Genomic DNA, 13,780 nt, shown 5'->3' on the forward strand with positions numbered 1-13,780 from the left:
AAGAGTTAGTCTAGAGTCTTGCTAACTTCCTAAGCAGAGAAAGCAAGTGGGGCTGGCTTTACTGTATGCCTCTAAATGGACTAAGCCAGTGCAATGTGCTTCTGTGACACAATTAGAATTTCATAATTTCTTAGTTGTGTTGTTCTCATTTTTCGTATTTCTTCAGCTAGTAGAACCCTTTAAGAAATATCCTGCTTTAAACCACACTGCATTCCGTTTAGAGGGTACATCAAAACAGTGCAACAACTATTTAAATGAATCATGTATGTGGAAACAAAATTTCCCTTTTCTAAAGTTAGCAAGAAGTATCTGTTTTTAAACCAAGTCAGCTGGAGCGTCTAGGTGGGAGCAACAGGTTCCAGGGAAGAGAAGGCCTACAGTTATTCCAAGGAGGCAGCTTCAGCGAAGGTAAATAATTCCCTTTCAACAGACACTGTATATTTTATTACTTCTTTTTATTCTCTCCAGTCTCTGAAAAGGTCTTGCACACAGTAGGCGATCAATACATTCTTATATCTGGAATGCCTTCTCCCTTATATGACTGTCAAATTCTTATATATATAGTCCAACTCAAATATTACTATCCCTTCAGTGGGATCCTCTCAGATCTCACATGGCACTTTTCTTCCATCTTTCTAGTATTTACTTATCAAATAGTATTTCAGATTATATATAATATATCTATGTATGTGTGTATGTATATACGTGTATATATATACATGTGTATATATATACACATCTACCTATCTATACATTGGTTCTTTTTTTTTTTTGTTTATCCATTGGATCTTATCTAAATTCTATCTTCCCCTTTTTATTCCCCTTCCCCATCCCTAACACAGTGCTCTGTACCCAGGAGGGTATACTGGTGTGTAGTGCTTAATGGATGTTGGTTTAATTGAACTTCAAGGAAAGTGTTAATAATAGAATTTTTGATATGTAAAGGACTTAGTGTTGAGGTTGTGGCAATGATCTGGAGCCAGAGGACCTGGGTTTGAATCCAAGATCGGCTACTTTTTGTCTCTGTGGCCTTGAACATGTTCATAATCTTTTTCTGGTTCAGTTTATTCATCTTTAAAATAAAGGAATTAGGCTCAGTGATTGTTATGGTCCCTATCAGCTTCCAATCTTGTAATTTCATATGCTAGTTGAGTTAACACACTGGTGACTTCTACATTGGACAGGAAGAATGAATTAGAAAGTAGGAAGAGACTGGACATCTGATTAGATGTGTGTGTGCGTGCGTGCGTGTGTGTGTGTGTGTGCGTGTTGGGTGTGTCACCAAAAATAGAAGGGAACAGAAAAAGGAGTATAGACATGCAAAAGATAAACTTTCTTGACTTTCCAAGTTTTATTCTCACGTGTGCTACTTTTTAAATTAATTTTTCAGTGAATAATGATTTATTTTTCTCCTTTGTACTCTGCTTTCTGCACTAGAAAGAAAGGAAACAAAACCTTCATAACAAATATACATAGTAGTTAAAAAAAACAATTGAACAAGCCTAATCGACAAATAAGAACAATTATTACTTGGGGAAAAAATGAAAACTCCTAACTTTCCTTTCTTTACAAAGCTGTCATTCTTCCAATTTAAAAAACAAACTTTAGAAAAATGCAGAGAATGCTGACAAAAAGGACCTTTCTTTGCTCACAACTTCTATTTGCTCAGGGACAGATGAAGATAATAGAACGTGTGAGGTTAAGTGACTTGCCCAAAGTCACATATCTAATAAATGTCTGAGGCCAGATTTGAATTCAGGTCTTCCTGTCTCCAGGCCCAGTGCTCTAGCCACTGAGCCACCAGCTGCCTCTGGGGTCATATTGACTGTCTTCAAGTATTTGACTACCACATCGATGGATGAGATTAGTTCAGCAGGCCCTAGAAAACAGAACTTAAAGTAAGATGGATTTTACCGTGGGAAAATTTCCTAACAATCAGAGTTGTCTATAAATGTGATGGGTTAGGAAAGGTGAAATGGTGGAGGGGCAAGTGTTAAATTTCCCCACCTCCTTATTTAAAGTCTTCCAAAAAAAATGTGGTCACCTACTTGGTATGTTTTAGAGAGATGACCACTCAATATGTTATTGTTAGGTTTGAAAATTAAGGTAAACTGAGAGACAAGATTCTGAGTAAGACCAATTCATTAGTTAGGCTAGCAGCACCAATAAATTGGGTCTATGGTTTCTCAATAACTGAAGATCCCGAGGTAGAGCTAACTAGTCTTTATATAGCTTTGGGAGGTACAAGAGAACAAAGAACAGATTTGGGTAGGTGGAGAAGACAGTGTGATTAGTTGCATCAAGGAAAGTGGGCTTGCACCCACATAGGGCTAGCAACTATTTCCCTTTGTCATTAAGGAATGCTGAATGATTTATGGCATTCATCTTCATGTTGCAGATCTTGTTTGTGGACTTGAATGAGCAGACTCCCTGGAACCTAGAAAGGTTTGTTAGGGAGATAATGGCTTTCCTTAATGATGCAGGGACAGATCAAGGACAGTAGAGCTAGCTCTTAGAGCTAGCTTCAGGACTTAAAGATAATACCAGATGTCTGGGTATTTTCCCAGGAGCCAAAGGTATTGATAGATAGCAGTTTTTCCCATTAATGAGAACTTTAAACCAACTCAGAGGGAAAGCTGAATCCCGGAGCTCAACTCAAGGACATAGAAAAGTGAATTAAGACAGATGCAGACTCAATTACAAAAATCAATATGGCGTAAAATCAATTATATTGTAGAATCAGTACAGTAGAAATCAATACAGTAGAAACTCAAAGTAATAGTAATTTCGATCTTCTTGCTTTGAAATCATCCCCTTCATTATTTCTAATGGCTAAATGATATTCCATTCATATAGCATAATTTGTTTAGCCATTACCCAATTGATTGGTATCCACTTAGCTTACACTTTAGATGCCTATGTTTGAAACCTTAAAGGCAGGGATGTATAAAGCTTTGTAAACCTCATTTATTTATTTATTATTTTTTGGTGAGGCAATCAGGGTTAAGTGACTTGCCTAGGGTCACACAGCTAGTTAAGTGTCAAGTGTCGGAGGCCAAATTCAAACTCGGGTTTTTCTGACTCCAGGGCCAGTGCTCTATTCATTGTACCACCTACTGGTCTCACTTTAAAGTGCTATATCAATGCTAGCTATCATTTACTAAAACACTTCCTCTGTCTCTCTACTTCTGCTTAGTAAAGCATAACACATGATTCTGACATGTAAGGTCTTTTTCACCTTACCTCATGCATTTTTCACGTTCTAGCCAATCTATATTTTTCTCCCTCTTTCTTCTGTCCTGCGTCTCCTGTCTCTGTGTCTTTGCTTACACTGTCTCCCATTTCTAGAATGCCTTGTTCTCACCTCAGTCTGTTGACACCCTTTACATCTTTCAAAGTACATACTGACGTTATCCCTTACATGAAGCCTTATGATTTCTTCTAGGCAGTTATTGATGGGTTCTTCCTATTTTCACTTTGCCCTCTGGTTCTAATAGATCTGGGCAGTTTTCATTCATGATTTCTTGAAATATTTCAATGTCTACTTTCTCTGAATATTAAATGCAGTATTCTTCAAGGTTTTCAGGGATGGCACTGGCTGGGGACTTGTAATCTTTCAGTGAACCTAAAATGGTCTGACAGAGAACAAAGTCGGATTGCTGCCCTTATGCAGTGAGCTTTGTAAGCTCCTGATCCCATTTAGGGTCTGGAAAACACAATTGTAGGCTTGCTTCCAGCAGGTCTTAGATCCTGATCAGCTGACTGGAAGGTTCTTCAGATTTAGAGTAGTAGGACCGAAGGCTCCTCCTTGGTCTGAGCTCCTCTCCATGGTTAGTCAGCTATAGTCCCAAGACCAGCCCGGGAGCTGAATTTGTGGCCCTGCTCTGGATTCAGAGCCACATAGCTATGACTCACTTCTCTGCATGTTCCTTGCCCAGTACATTATGTCAGACTATGACTGCTCCCTGTCTTGGTCCCTAGTCTTATGCGTAGATCTGCTGGCCTCTACCCCTTGATGGGATCTGGGACCACTACCTTTTGCTGCAGCCGCAGGCTCCCAGTTCAGTCTGTTCACTGGAAAGTTCTCTTGGCTAGACCAGTGCCTGTATCCCTGCTGACTTGGGACAGAAGAATGACTCGTTGTGATTTTTCCTTGGATTCCAAATCATGATTTAGTCTGGCACTCTTTCTAGGTCATTGTTAGGGTAGCTGTATAGAGAGTTGTATGGGGTCCTAGCAGCTCTGGTGTGAGGGCTTGCTGAGCCCTTTTCAGGGCTGCTCATTCACCTTTGGTGTCCACCTGACTCACTCAACTCTCACCCGTGGCTCCAAGAAGCTATAGCATGCATAGTAGCCACACCTTGGTAAACCATCTCAGCAGACGGGCTAAACCAGGTTGAGGGAAACTGATGGGCCTCAAACCTGTTGGTGAGTTAAGGGGATGTTTACCCCAAGCATGTGAAGACTTTCCCCAGGGGAATGTGCAGATGAGAACAATTTGTTCCAGTGGCCATGAAGGAGGCTGAAGTAGATGCTGTGGAGCACTTAGAGCTTGGTCAGACTTTGAAGATGCCAAGGTCACCCAATGCATCCTGGGTCATTGTCAGTAATCCTCATTTTTGTCTTGCCACTGGACTTTGATGATTCTGGGAGAGACGGTGAGGCTGACAGATTTGTGCAACTCTGCTTCACTTAAATCCAATTCATATACAAATCACTACATCACCCTGTGATGTCATTGGTCCTCTTTGAAAATAAAGGACAAACAACAACTTAGCACAGAATAGTAGTTTGACAAGCTATACTAAATGGAACCCCTTCCCTCCCCACCAAAACAAATAAAGCCACCGAAAAATAAATACAAAAACAAAACAGTAATCCTCGGTTACAAGCTTGAATATTCATCCAGGTAAGTCCTTTTGAAAAGTTGAAGGTTTTCTACCTCTCCCAATAAAACAAACACTGAAAAACTGAGGAAATAGACCACATAGTGTGATTTCACACAAGTAGGTGTGGGGAAGAGTAAGAGGCAGGGTGGGTGATCCTTGTTTGTGGAGATGGAGATGGGAGTAGAGAGAGATTTGTTGGGAGCAATGATTTTGCTGAAGGCATAGGAAATTCAGCACAAATCAAGGGTCATCATATGGGGCAGTAGAGTGGTACAAGACGCAGGTTTTTTTCTTTAAGGAGCTAACATCTATTTGAAAAAGCCTTTTATTTATGAAATATCTTTGAAAACTACAGGAGCCTGCTGTACTCAAGTTTTTCTTTAATTTTTAAACATTCTTTTGTTTATTTTCAGTTCCAAAATCTCTCCCTCCAACCTTTCCCCCATCCATCGAGAAGGCACTTAGTATGACACCTTTTATATGTAAGGTCATATAAAACATATTTCTGAATTAGCCATGTTGCAAAATAAAAAACAAGAAAAATAAAGTGAAAAATACACTTCAATCTGTATTGAAGATGAAACTATGTTCATCAATTCTCTCTCTGGAGGTGGAGAATATTTTTCTTTATATGTCATTTGGAATTGTTGTGGATCATTATATTGATCAGAGTAACTAAGTCTGACAATTGAACATTGTTACAATATTGTTGTTATTGTTTTAAGTCACCAACGGAGTGAAATCAGGCTGTGTGCTGGCTCCCATGTTTTTTAGCATGATGTTTTCAGCCATGTTGTCAAAGGCCTTCAATGTGGATGAAAATGGCATCAAGGTCAGCTACCACACTGACTGTAAATTATTCAACTTGAAAAGGCTGCAAGCCAAGATCAAAGTGGAGGGGGTATTGGTGCATGATTTTTTGTTCATAGATAATTGTGCACACAATTCATCTCTGAAGATGAGAAGCAACAAAATATGGACATATTTTCTGCTGCTTGTTCTGATTTAGGCCTAACAATTAACACCAAGAAAACACAGGTGCTCCATCAGGCAGCACCCCACCATTCACATGTGGAAGCATCGGTTACAGCCAATGGAGAAGTTTTGAATGCTGTGGATAAGCTCACTTACCTTGGCAGTGCACTTTCCCAGGATGCACACATTGATAACGAGGTTGACATATGCATTGCCAGAACTAGTTCAGTGTTTGGGAGACTCCAAAGGAAAGTGTGAGAGAGAAGAGGTATTAGACTGACTACCAAACCGAAGGTCTACAGAGCTGTTGTGCTGCCCCCATTGTTGTATGCCTGTGAAACCTGGACGGTATACCAATGCATCACTTCCATTTGAATTGTCTTAGGAAAATTCTGAAGATCAGCTGGCAGGATAAGATATAAGACCCTGAGGTCTGTTCTCAAAATAAACTGCCAAGCATTCAAACTCTACTGCAGAGAACACAACTCCCATAGGCTGGCCACGTTGTTTGAATGTCAAACGTACGCTTGCCAAAAAGACTTTTATGGAGAGCTCACACAGAGCAAGTATTCAAATGGTGGTCAGAAGAAGCGATACAAGGATACTCTCAAGGTCTCTCTTTGGAAATGATTGGTGACATGGAAGATACCAGCACAGGACCGCCCACATCAGAGAAGGTGCTGTGCTCTCTGAGCAAAGCAGAATTGAAACAACCCAAAGGAAACACAGGATATGCAACCTTAGAGAATCCACCCCAAATGTTCACATGGACTATTTGCGCCTGACTCATGGCAGAACATTCTGAGCTTGTATTGGTCTGATCAGCCACAGGTGGAACACTGTAACTTGACTCTAACAAAATGATGTCATTTTTGTCCTCTTCGAGAACGAAGAATGACATCCATTGTTGTTATTATGTACAATGTTCTCCTGGTTCTGCTCACTTTGTTTTGCGTCACTTAGGTTTTTCTGAAACCAGCCCTTTTGTCGTTTCTTATAGCACAAAGTATTCCATTATATCCCACAACTTGTTCAGACATTCCCCAATTGATGGGCTTTCCCTCAATTTCCAATTCTTTGCCACCACACAAAGAGCAGCTACAAATATTTTTGTAACAATAGGCCCTTTTCCCTTTTCTTTGATCTCTTTGGGATACAGACCTAATAGAGGTATTGCTGGGCCAAAGGTCATAGTGTTATAGCCCTATGGACATAGTTCCAAATTGTTTTCCAGAATTGTTGGATCTGTTCACAACTTCAATAGTGCATTAATGTCTCTATTTTTCCACATTCCCTCCAGCATCTGTCATTTTCCTTTTCTGTCATGTTAGCCAAACTGTCAGGTATGAGGCAGTACCTCAGAGTTATTTTCATTTGCATTTCTTCAATCGATAGTGATTTAGAGCATTTTTTCCATATGATCAATGGCAGCTTTGATTTCTTCTAAAAACTTCTTGTTCATGTCCTGTGACCATTTATCAGTTGGCTACCTTATTGCTACCTTCAAACAGGCAATTCTGAACTTTGCTTCTCACCATCTGACTTTAGCAATCCTGGCATAGACTTCAGCTCCCTGGACACATAACACTCACTATTTGACATTTTGAAGCTGCAAGGTTGTAGCCATTTCCAATATTTCTTCACCTAAAGTAAGTGAGAACAGAAGTCCATAAGCATAGGCCACAGGCCAACCCCAGTTGGGGAGGCCTTGAGATCCAAGGCCCATGTGGAGGCTTGCAATATGTCTCTCCCATCCAAACAGCAGCCAGACAGGAAAGAGGAAATGCCTGAATATACCCCAGTTTTGGCTAAGCAGCCAATCAACAATCTAGCTCTTTACCACATGGTTAGAGAACTGGAATCAGTTACAGAATATCTGCCTATGTTCCAAATTTGGGAGTATGGCCTTTTCATTGCATGTTGCTATGCCTTTCTAGAAGCTGGTTCTCTGGATTCTTCCACATGGGCTGGCAGATGGTGCCTGCTCTGGGAATGGAATTCCATTGGCCTGACCCCCATTCCATTAACAAAGGACTATCTTCACATACCCCTCAAATAGTCTATTTCTTTTGGTCCCCTGAGGTAAACATTAAAATATAAATAGTTCACATTTCTATAGTGATTTCTTCATACCAGCCTTGTAAAGTGGGGTGTGCCAGGATTATTATTCTAATTTTAGAAAGAGGTAAAGGACTAGTGGTCTTCCAGGCTCAGGTCATTTTAGGGATGAGGAGGGATGATGATGACTCTTTGTAGCTGAGCAAGTTCTCCTGCCTAGTAGGAAGCCTTTGGCCTGCACAATTAGGCTTTGTGCTGACAGTTCCCCAGGCAGCCTGATCTTTATCTCAAACCAACATACTAACAAAGCTTCAAGTTGCTTGATCAAAGGCCTGGTACTGGTAAATATCCTGAAGATAATTCACTGTAGCACTAATGGGTATCTTTACATCTTCCTTTTTCCATAGGAACTCTAAAATAACTATATATACAAAAGTTTATAAATGACTTGGTGAAATGGAATGTGCTGAGTTTTCTGAGGTGTTTAATAATGCTCTGGCAACAGCTAGTGATAGGTGCCTTCTTAATTGCCAGTAATTCATATCAATGGTAAGACAGGACACTTTAAAAACTAAATCCAATTCAACCCAGTAAATACTAATCAAGTGCCTATGATGTGCCAACCACTGGGGTTACAAAGACAAAATGATAAACAGCCATATAATCATAGATTTTAAGAACAATCAGGAATGTTAGAGGTAATTGATTTTAACCATTTCATTTTACACATGAGGAAACTGAGGCAACAGAGAGGTTCGGAGACCTGTTCTGGGTCACAATTTAGTAAGTACATGAGTTGGGATGTGAACATAAGTCTCTTAGACTTCAGCTTCAGTTTGAGAAGCTTGTTTTCACCAGGCAGATAGAATAAACATATAAGCACACATGATACATAATTTGAGGAAGAGGGTGAGACTACTGAAAACCAGGCATGGGGGGAGGGATCAGAAGAGGCTTGGTGAACATACATATATTCCTATGCCACCAGAAGTGGTTCATGAGCTGGATGAAACTTGAGATGTTAAAAAGTGAGGGTGTAGCAGGAAGTACATTTCAGGAATGTGGAATATCTTGGGCAAAGGTACCAAGGTGGGAGATGTGATGCCAGATTTAGGGAATAGGAAGTAGGTCAATTTGACTGGAAAGAAAATTTCTGAAAAAGGAGTAATGTTAGTGAACTTAGAAAGGCTAGTTGTTGGCTGTTCATATCTCATTAAGTCTCAACTTTGAGGATATTTTAATTGGCTCAAGCTATTGTGAGCTGGAACCCCACTTTGTACTGAGCAGATATTCCTGCCGTTCTTTGAAAGATGGGGGAAGGCAGAGCCAAGATGGTGGAGTAAGGCAGGAACTTGCCTGAACTCTCTCAAATTCACTTCCAAACAACTAGAAAATGATGCCTCAAAAGGAATTCTGGAGTGGCAGAACCAACAAAAGGATGGGTGAAACAATTTTCCAGACCAAGACAACATAGAAGGTTGCCAGGAAACATCTATCTCACTTGGGTAAAAGGGGAGTGCAGTCCAGTGCAGGGCATCTGGGCAAGCCAGCAGCAGCCACACCCCACCAACCCTGCAGAGAGACCCTGAGCCCTGGCGGAGATCAGCAGCAAGGCCCCATGGCCCTGGCCCATAGGCCAGACCCTGTGCCCCCAGAGTAGTAGCAGGTCAATGGCTAGGCCCTGTGCCCTCAGTGTGGCAGCCAGCTGTGAGGCCCCATACTATCACTGTGAAGCAGGTCAGCTGTAAGACCCCATGCTCCTATTGCAGCAGAACAGCAGTGAGGCCACGTGCTCCTGGAGCAAGAAACTTGGTACAGTGCCCCTCTGCCCTAGGAGCAGAGCCCAACTTTAAGTCACAAAATAGGCCAGAAAATGAGCAAAAAACAAAAAAAGAACCTGACTATAGAAAGTTACTATGGTAGTGGGAAAACACAAACTCAAAAGAGGACAAAAATGTCAAAACACCTGCATGCAAAGACTCAAAGAAAAAAGCGAATTGGTCTCAGGCCCCAAAAGAACTCCCAGAAAAGCTCAAAAAAGATTTTAAAAATCAAATAAGAGAAGTAGAAGAGAAATTGGGAAAGGAAATGAGAGCATTACAAGAGAATCAGGGGGAAAAAAGGTGTCAATAGCCTGGTAAAGGAAGCACTAAATACGAAAAAAATATGTACAAGATTCATTTAAAAAAAAATCCTCCTTAAAAAGTAGAATTGGCCACATAGGAAACAAGGTACACAAGCTCACTGAATAATTCCTTAAAAATTAGAATTGGGCAAGTGGAATCTAATGGCTCCATGAGAAATCAAGAAACAATGAAACAAAATCAAAAGGAATGAAAAAATAGAAGAAAATGTGAATTACCTCACTGGAAAAAACAACTGACCTGGAAAATAGATCCAGGAGAGATATTTTAAGAATTATTGGACTACCTGACAACCATGATCAAAAAAAGAGCCAGGACAGCATATTTCAAGAAATTATCAAGGAAAACTGCCTTGACATTCTAGAAACAAAGGGTAAAATCTAAATTAAAATAATCCACTGATCACCTCCTGAATCAAGAGATCCTAAAATAAAAATTCCCAGGAATAATATGACTGCGTTCCAGAGCTCCAAGGTCAAGGAGAAAATATTGCAAGCAGTCAGAAAGAAACAATTCAAATATCACGAAGCCATAGTCAGTATCACCCAGGATTTAACAACTTCTACATTAAAGGATTGGAGGACTTGAAATATGATATTCTGGAAGGCAAAGGAGCTAAGATTACAACCAAGAATCACCTACCTAGCAAACTGAGTATAATCCCTTAGGAGAAAAATGGATCTTTAGTGAAATAGAGGACTTTCAAGTATTCCTGATGAAAAGACAGAGCTGAAGGGAAAATTTCATTTTCAAATACAAGATCTAAGAGAAGCATAAAAAAGGTAAACAGGAAAGAGAAAACATAAGGGATTCAATAAGGCTGACCTGTTTACAGCTCAACACAGGAAGATGATACTTGTAACTCTTGAGAACTTTATTGCTATTAGGGCAGTTAGAAGGTGTGGGTATAAATTGACTTTGATGGGATGATATCCAAAACAAAAACAAAACAAAATTAAGGGGTGAGAAAGAGGATTGTACTGGGAGAAGAGGAAAGGGAGAGGTAGAATAGGGTAAATTATCTTACATGAAGAGGCATGAAAGGCATTATAGTGGAAGGAAAGATTTGGGAAGGGGACATTGCTTGCACTTTACTCTCATCAGAATTAGCTCAAAGAGGGAACAATATACACATTCATTTGGCTGTAGAAATCTACCTTACCCTATAGGGAATTAGGAGGGGGGAAGGGCTAAGAGAATGGGGAGGAGACTGATAGAAGGAAGGGTGGATTGGGGGAAGCAGTGGTCAGAAGCAAAATACTGGCAAGGAGGGACAGGGTACAGGGTGAAAGGAGAGACAGAGAGAGAGAGAGAGAGAGAGAGAGAGAGAGAGAGAAGAGAGAGAGAGAGAGAGAGAGAAGGATAAATAGTAGAAAAATAGGATGGAGGGAAATAGTCTTTGAAAGATGTAGAGAGAGATGGGACCAAAGATTGGTACAGACTCCTAGAGATCAAGTGCCCATTCCATTCCCACACTAGAAATGGTAGCTGTAGAGAAGAAGTGATTGAACCTCTCATCTCAAGAGATGGCAGGAGCAGAGATCAGTGGTGGAGTAGAAAGAATCCATGGCTCCCAAGTTGCTGAGCTTTGTTATGGAGTAGCAGTGGTAGAATCACTTAAGTTCAGTGATGGCAGCTATGGAGAGAGGAGCCAGCTAGCTGAGGTGTGGGGATTCTTGAATACTAGCCTCTTGGGGAAGGGTCAAGTGTCCCTGAAATGACCACCCTTCTGGAGGAGTGCTAAGACTAGCCAAGGACTGAGCGCATGAACCTGGATTTGGAAGAGCAGTAAGTAGCTAAGCAAGGGAAGGAAAAAACTCAACATTGCCATAAATTACTCCTTGAAGTTCCGTTATAAGGTTTGCTTCTCTAACAACCTCAAGTTCATTTTGCTTCCTAAGGGAGACCAGTCTCTTAGGGTGGTATTATAAGGCTGTCAGCCTATATAGGTTACTTGAGTAGAAGGTGAGAATGTGGAGGTGCCTGGCTAGTAACACCAAGTTTTTTACCTTTTTGAAGGGAGTATGAGAACTTAGGATGGTACTATAAAGCATACGCCCTTTATCGATTCCTGAGATAGAATGGGGAGTCGCCAGAGGAAAGGACATTTTCTTGATCGTTATGGACTCTCATGGGTCCTTTACATTGTTTTGCATTCTTTCTGTGGGTTGAAATAAAAGTTGTCCTATATCTGGTATACATTTCTACCGTGAGCGCCTGAGTGCCTGAAGCTAGATTTGAACTCAGGTATTCCTGATTTCAAGCCCAGTGCTCTATCCTCTGTGCCTTTGCCATCCATACCTAGGTGAAGTGGATAGGTACTTGGGCATGAGTCTACAAAAGTGTTGCACGGTGGAAAGAGAATTTCACAGAGAATCAGGAGACCTGGGTTTGAGTTTCTGTCACAACAGCTGTGTTAGCTTGGATAAGTCACTCAACTTTAAGCATCATTTTCCTTATCTATAAACTCTTTAGGAGCTTGATAGTCTATAAGCAAACAGGTTATCAAGAAAATTAGGATTATGGGACAGAGATATAAAACAAAAACCATAAAACATACTGACCAACAAAATCGATGTTCCCTTACTCATGTTTTCTTTACTATGGGTTGATCCAGGATCCGTATATCCTGTTGTTTTAGGAACTTCCAAACCAGTTTAGTATCATCAGTGGCAGTAATTTGTAGGTATGTGAGCAATCAGGACAAGTTGTATTTTTCATCTAATTTTTCCTTTTGCAGAATTTTCCCTCAGAAAAATTGGAGCTGATAATAGGTTTATCGTGTGCAGACAAGACCAGTCAACTACATTGTAAACTTGAAGGCGAAAGCATCATTGGCAAGAGGGTGTGGTTGCTTGCATCTAGGAGGGTAACATTTTTAGATGTTGGGGGTGGTAATTATTCTCTGTGAAGGTTTGGAGAAGGTATTTGGACCAATTGCTCTTCTTTCTAATAGAGTATTAGGCTGGAAGAGACCTTATGGATATATCCCAACTTACTCATTTTATCTAAGAGGAAACTGAGGTCCATAGAGTAAAGTGTTTTAAAGTCCAGGGTTACACAGCAATCCTTCTTAAACTGTGGTTTGACAACAGTAAAAGGTTTCTGAACGTGCAATGACCCAAAATTAATTAAAATCAAATTGGTGATGAATCCGAGGTGTTTCTGGCAGCGCTTGCCTGTTTTGCATTCCACAACTTCACTGAAGCCTTGGTTCTGAACACAAAGCATGCACACTCTCTTTGCTATGTATGCCCTCAGGACACACAATGCCAACAAATAGCCGCTGAAACTCCAAAAGGGGTCGCCAGTGGAAAAAGTTTAAGAAGCCCCGCAAAGAGCACCACTGTCAGAGCAAAGGCTAAGACTTAGGTGCCCTGACTCTTGATCCTGTGCACCTACCAGATGCTTTATGGACTTACAAATCAATAGAGTTGAGAAAGAATAATCCAATGAATAAGATCAATGGGAAGATGTCATAACTAATCCATCAATCAACCAACAAGCATTAGTTAAGTGCTTATTATATATCACACTCAAAATAAGTAAAAGCTTCCTAACCATTAGTGCTGTTGCAAAGTAGAATGGACTGCCATTAGAACTGAGATCCCTCGCTGGAGGTATTCATGCCACTCTCATTGTAGGGGGTATTCTTGTTGGGGTACTGATTGAACTAGTGGGGGACAATGGGCCCTGAGCTCCCTTCCAACTCTG

General features: G+C 40.6%; 1 protein-coding gene across 2 annotated transcripts in view; it reads left to right on the forward strand.

The window, feature by feature from the left end:
- The first annotated feature begins 216 nt into the window (after positions 1–216).
- The window catches only part of SERPINB11 (serpin family B member 11), a 63,275-nt gene continuing 49,711 nt past the window's right edge, over positions 217–13,780 (forward strand). For both annotated transcript variants that reach the window (XM_020995788.2, XM_020995789.2), the window contains exon 1: positions 217–408. The gene's annotated coding sequence lies outside the window, so the exon portion shown is untranslated. The remainder of the gene's footprint in view (positions 409–13,780) is intronic.

This window comes from Phascolarctos cinereus, unplaced genomic scaffold (assembly GCF_003287225.1).
Source record: "Phascolarctos cinereus isolate Bilbo 61053 unplaced genomic scaffold, phaCin_HiC Scaffold_4;HRSCAF=312, whole genome shotgun sequence".
NCBI classification, from domain to species: domain Eukaryota; kingdom Metazoa; phylum Chordata; class Mammalia; order Diprotodontia; family Phascolarctidae; genus Phascolarctos; species Phascolarctos cinereus.